The 6,978-nt window shown below is 41.5% G+C and overlaps 1 pseudogene; it reads right to left on the bottom strand.

Annotated features, from left to right (window-relative positions):
* Positions 1-256: 256 nt before the first annotated feature.
* Positions 257-968, bottom strand: LOC144798770 (vesicle-associated membrane protein-associated protein B/C pseudogene; annotated as a pseudogene).
* Positions 969-6,978: the final 6,010 nt, after the last annotated feature.

The following is a 6,978-nucleotide window of genomic DNA, read 5'->3' as shown; positions in this document are numbered from 1 at the left end:
GTAAATGACATTAACAATATGCTGTTACAGTATTAATCATGATTTTCCAGGTCATTTAATTAGGAACATTCTTTTTGGTAAATCATTTACTATAAAATTTATTTTTCCTTAGAAGATTATGTTATATTGTGCCGGGGTAATTTAAAGGCAAGACCTGTGAGATGTCATACTTTTTTTTAAACATCGTTATGAATAATTTCATTCCCATGATATGGCAGATCCTTCAATCCAATTTACAATCCACTGCATGCTGCCTCTACAAGGCTACATTTCCTATAATTACACCAATAAAAAAAGAACAACATCACAAGAGCGAGCAGTTGTGTGTTCAGTCCTTCATCCTTGATCATGGCTGGTGAAGTAGATACAGTGTGACTTGTCTGAGGAGCCCTTCTCATCCGTAGTCCTTAGTCATCCTTAAAATGCTTATTTTCCTCTAGTAACCTCTGCACTTAGAGTTGCAGCCTTCTACAGTCATCTGTGATTTTTTTATATTCAGTATCATCCAAATTCGAGCTTACTGATTTGGACATGACTGAAGATTCTGTCTTCACTGCAGCTGTGATTTTATTTACTTACACACCATGAGGCTTCTTGTTCTCTGAAGGGAGCTCAAACACACATCGAAGTTTATAATCCATTAGATTGTCTGGTTTTGCCTCTTTCTATACTGCTTTCATATCTGAAGTATCCGGAGGTGCAACCAAGGACTGCACCATGAACTTGGTTTTACTTTTTTCGTTGGGGTCATAATCGAAAGGCTGTAGCATCACTGATACATTGACAGAGCCTCCTCCATCGATTATGCCACTGTTCGCCGAACACAGTACCTGCGATGAGCTGCATACATTAGTGTCAAGAGGGTTTGCGAGCTTCAAGGTTGTGGTGACAGCATCTGTAAACGAACCTCAGAATTTCAGCTCATGCTGTGACTCCAGCACCTGCTATATCTTCACCATGTCGGGTGCGCTGAGTGCAGTTAGCGTGGGTCAAGGAGTCAGGGTGCTGGTGCAGCGGCCGGGCGAACGAAAGGACGAGGAGGCTCCTGAGAGGGAGGCTAACTGAGCGGCTTGAACGAATTTGACGAACGATGGGAACTATTGTAGAGCTTTGCACAGTATTGATTTATTGCCTTCCATGAACCATCGTGATGTAAAGTTACAGTTGTCAATTGGTTTATAAGGTGGACATGAGATATTGTATCTGTATGGTACTGCTATGTAAACACTGTTCGACTAAGCCTGGGAGGAGTTCGTGGAGTTCCGCATAGTGGAACTCCAAGAAGTGCAAAAAAAAACTCAACGGAACTTTGCAAGTGGTGGAGTTTTTGTGATAAATGCCATTCGCTGTGATTTTCAGTGCCAGGTGCAAGCAGGCACTGCTTCCGGTCTGCTGCTTGAGTAGATTTTCACTTGAGCATCAGCTTTCTCAACCGAGCAGTTGCAAGCATATGCAACCACTCACAATGAGAAACCTGACCGCCCACATTAAGAAATCTCACCGTGAGGTTTATTTTCTATGCTCACGCTGGCCAACTTGATGTTGACAATCGCGAACGAGGAAAAACCTCACTGGGAGGTGAATTTTCATTGTGCACTAGCCTACTTAATTTTGTTGAATGCGTACGAGGGAAGGAGCTCCTTGTAATGCGGAGTGCAGAAAAATCCGTGAGCGGAGTTCACCGCTTCCACTTATATTTGACCTGAATATCCAACATATTATATTGTGAATTTCCCTATGGGGCGCTATTTCCCTACAAAACTCACTGCCCGATCCCTCCTTTTTTTCTATTTATTACAATTATATTTAGATATAAATACTAAAGAATAAGTTTGGCTAATATATCGGAATGAAGGTTACCTTGTAAAAACTCCACTCTATTTCACAGATAAACTATTATTAAATTACGAATCCCCTTGGGGAATCTATGAAGACCACAAGGATAACCAAGAAGGCTTTAAATATACTATCATGCAAGTCGAACCTTTCAGGCTAACCATGTGTGTAGTGGTGTAGAACGGCAATTCTTAATAGAAAAACAGACACATAAGTGTGTTTGAGGCTAAAGAAATCTTTTCCTCTAAGAGTTGGTGGTATTGTACAGAACCATCCTGTGTAGATTAAGGGTAGGATATGTGTGGCTGTAAACCAGAGGCATGGTATGAATGGAGATAAAGTTTGGAATGCAATTTGGATGTGGAGCAAGACCAAATGTGAAACTGTGGACATCAATGAGACACTCTATCTATAGGGTAGATTAAAGTAGTGCTCAGATGTATATAGGTAGAGACTTAATGGTCTGATTACAGTTTTATGTGTTTTTTATATAGGTCGTCTTTTGTGAAACTGTAGGAGAGAACCAATTTCATCCTGAAGAAGGTGGCCTTAAAAATGGGAATCCACCAATATGCGTCGATGCAATATTTTAAACTAAATCTGTAAAGGATTGAATGATCCAGTTGATATCACTATATGAATGGATACTCTGTACTGAAAGGCTGATTTTCTAACTAGCAAGTCTCCCGTCATCCCCTACTTTTACACTATCCCTAAAATACACAAGAGTTTGGTGAACCCACCTAGATGACCAATTGTGTCCAGGATATGTTCCATACTGGAACCGCTATCCAATTTGCAGATGCTTTCCTGAAAACTATTGTACAGGGCACAGACACATTTAAAGGACACAGAAGATGTACTGAGACTACTAAGTAACATCACTTTCAACTCTGACAAACAAATACTGATAGGGCTTGGTATTGAGAGTCTTATCACCTGTCTCCCCCATCTTGAGAACCTCATTATATTCGAGGATGTACTTTTCGAAGTTGATTGGGCATACCAAAACTCCACGCAATGTGGTAATGGAATGCTGCAAATGGGCTTTGACCAAAAAAGTCTACCAATTTGAAGAAACCTTAAATGTACAATAACAGGGGATCAGCATGGGTAGCGCATTTGCACTGAGCATAGCTGGGCTATATATGCATCAACAAGATTAACACAAAATCTTATGCCCTGCCAATCCATACATAAAGCATATAACTATATGAAAATGCTACATCTGTAATGTACTGGTCATTTGGAATGAAGAAGAGGAAACAGCATCAATCTTTCTTGATTGGCTCAATAGACAGAAGGAGTTTCTGAAATGTACATATACCTTTTCAAAAACGGGGCTTGTTTTCCTGGACTTGAATATCACAACAGTAGAAGGAACCCTAAAAACAACTACCCATTTCAAACCCACCGCCAAGAACTACCTGCTCCCTTTTGACAGTTTCCACCCTAGACATTGGAGGGAAAGCTTACCTTTCGGCCAATTCCTGAGACTCAGGAGAAACTGTACAACCATGACTGATTATAAGAAACAGGCAGAGGGCCTTACACCTAAGTTGCAAGCTAGGAACTACCGCGACAATCACTGCCAACACAATGAAACAAGCCAAAAACAACCACAGGGATGCCTTATAAGAGATTGAGCCTCCCAAAGAGAAGGAAGAACAACCTATCTGCATCACTACCTACAGCAGTGAATCCAACCAAGTGAGAAAAATTATAAATAAACACTGGTGCACACTTATTGGAGGTACTCAAAAATTTCCCAAACCCATGTTCTCACGCAGAAGGGGCCGCAGCCTACGTGACATACTGGTTCATACAGGACTAAGACTAACAAACGAAAGGAAAGATACCCACGGTTTCCTGACTCCTACAACAGGACATCACATGTGGCAGCTGTAGTGTGTGTCACCTTACCTGAAAAACTAAAATGGATTACTTTCAACAAAAACAGGACCTGGGAGTTGCGTAATTTCACCAATTGCAAATCCCAATCTGCAGTGTATATGATCAAACGCCCATGTAATTTACATTATAAGGGAATGACATCAAGTAAAATAAAAACTAGCATCTGAACATTGGAGTAACCTCAGATGTGACCGGGCAACAACAACGTCAGTACACTACATGGAATAGAAACATACTGTAAGGCAATGGGCTATCCTAGAAAGAGTAAAACAAGAATCATTCCTTTTTAAATAGGAACAAAGATGGGTCTTTAGGCTCAAGACACATTTGTGGGGTCTCAAGTAAAAGATCCCTTTTGGGGACGGTTTACATGACTGTCGACATGCCACAAGACTATATGAAAGTGGCAGCCAATATTCGTTAACCAAGAATGATCACCACAAATCTGGTATTAAGATCCCCTAATTTGTACAAGGACAGTATGAATGTACTCTCAATTGAATATCCGCGATGTAATAACTGCAGAGATGTTCCTAAACACACCCTCATCTCTTTCCCAATGTCTAAAAAGGAACCTACCACTTCATAAGGAAAAGGAACAAACACGTTTTCTCTAAATTATGAATTTTATCTCCTAGTAAAGGGTCTGCATCACCCTTCATATTTCGTTTAATTCCTCCTTTATGTAAAGCATTGGGATCATCCCAACAAAACTCATTTTATTAGTTTTCTTCTTCACTTATAGGATGGATGACACAGGTTGTCAGAAACATCCAAATCCAGGATGTAGTTCTGGCCCAGGTACCCAGGTTCTGTCCCAGGTCGCCATTTTATAAATTTAGCGCGCTAGTCTCTCGCACACTCGAGGATGCTAATGTCAGACAGACTCTGGCAGACTAAATACGGGACCAGCACAGCCATCTGGCATCTTCAGAGCCACGGGCAGGTGCTGGTCCCCAAGTAAGGGAGTAGTCTTGACAGAGTAAGTACATAATGGTTCTTTTCCCTCATTTCTGCTTGATCTGCATAAAACCTTACAATAGATCGAATGAGTGCCGTCTTTGTCTTTCTCTACATTTGACATTGTCAGTGACATTGACAACAGATGGGCTCATTTTACTTCTCTTTTCATTTTACTTAAAGTGTGACTACTGGCTTCCCTTCCCCCCCATTTTCGGACTCATTATACCTTATTAGGGCTATCAACATGTATGTTTTGGCGCTATATGTGATATACAGCAGTGTGTGTGTTCTGTGTTGTACGTTAATTTCGTACGGCACAAATTTCCAAATCATTAGAAGTGCTCATCGCATATACTAGAGAAAAATAAATCACAATCCACGAAGGTGTAGTATAGTACGGCATAATACATTTAATTGTATAATTCTGCCATATGCGATTAACTTTATTCCCTTCATATTCTTGCAGATTTTCAAAAAACTTTGCCAAATAGCTGCAGAATGCATCATTATTTAATATTTATTGCTGAATGATTAAGTATTGAATTGCATACCAAAAGGAGTGGTATCGGAGTATATTTATTTTTCCTTGGTCCTGAAGAATAGTCCTGGGATAGGGCTCGAAACATGTTGACCAGTGACACTCAAGGACATGAACCCCTTTCTGAGAGCCCGATTCAACGAACTAACTTAAGACCAAATCCTAAACCTACTACCATTTTGGTATTCACAGAATGCACTTACTACTTCTGGTATTCACAGAATGAACTTACTACTTTTGTCATTCACAGAATGAACTTACTACTTTTGTCATTCACAGAATGGACTTGCGACTACTAATTTTACGTCTGCACCTCGGCCGGAATTTCCGGCGTTGGGCCGGAATTTCCAGCGTTGGGCCGTAATTTCTGACTCCGGACCAGAAGATACGAACTGTGGCCGTTGATTATTTTAGCCAATGGTAAACACCTGTCCAAGTGCCCAATATCCCCCACCATGGATCAGCTTACACACTGCAGCCAATCCAAGCCAATAGCCCCATTTTGCCATGTTGAACGTTGCAAGTGCCTACCATCCCCCACCACGCTCCAGCTGAAGACAATTAACACTAATTGACCAGCACCACAAAACACATAAAAGCAGCACACATTGAAGGAGCAGGTTTGGCCACAGAGAGTTCGTGTTCGAGAAGTACTCCTGAATCGAATTAAACAGGATCCTCCCTGCTGCATACCCTGGCCCCGCATCCATATCACCCCACTGGAGGAGGATATCCTTACCACAATACACCCCCACTTGGTCAATGGGCTGCCTGTCAGTGACGTCCGCTACGTGGTACCAGGTAAATGGGATGAAAAGAAAAAGTGCATAAAAAAATTGGCTGTGTTGCACTGTCATTGTGAGTAAAGAACTTGTCCAAAGTGTATATAAAAATATAGTCAGAGACTCATGTGTCACCCTCTGTATGTAGCACCACAAGTCCCAGAATCCTTTGAATTAGAAATGGCAAATCCCCCCCCCCTCCCCCATTTCAAAACATGGGCAGAGTACTGCTGCCGTACATACACAACCCTGCTAAGTAGCAATTGACAAATATTAGCAGGGATGCGCCAGTACCAATGCGACACGCAATTCAACACTTGTGTCACATTTACATCGCGGTACACTGTGGCGCAGGGATAGACAGATGTGTGTTGCATCTGATGGCATTAGGGGGGTGCTTTGCTGGAGTTGTGTCGCAAGTGTGACGCAACTCCAACAATGTCCATGGACCGCCCATACCTAACATGCTGCGCCGCACCCATGTCTGCTTCAAGCAGGCGTAAGGTTGCGTCGCAGTGGCCTCTGAAAAGGGACTCCGTGAAATCTTGTAGATTTCACTGCATCACTTTTACAAGGCCTATTCCAAAGGAACGCCAACCCTGCTTACTTCAAAGCTGACGCAGGTTCAATATGCAGGTGCAATTGTTTTACCTGCAGCCTGTCTGTTGGTGTTGCTTTCTTTACTCATAATATCTATCATTACTCACATTTTTGAGAGCCTGTTTGTCTGTTCACATACATTATTTTTTCATTTGTTTGCACCGGTCTAATTTTTGCATTCTATTAGGTTTCTTCTTCCTTTTTGGATCTTTAGAGCAGTTGTCCTTTCGTCCATTCTTGGCTTCTGAAAACATTTTTTCGCATGACAGCGGCTTACTGTAACTAATTGTATCTTTATACATCTTTGCATAGTAAGACATCTAGTATCTATTTGGAAGGATGGAA

This window comes from Lissotriton helveticus, chromosome 12 (assembly GCF_964261635.1).
Source record: "Lissotriton helveticus chromosome 12, aLisHel1.1, whole genome shotgun sequence".
NCBI classification, from domain to species: Eukaryota; Metazoa; Chordata; class Amphibia; order Caudata; family Salamandridae; genus Lissotriton; species Lissotriton helveticus.
The sequence above is the reverse complement of the archived record's forward strand: the minus strand, read 5'-3'. Positions and strand labels throughout refer to the sequence as shown.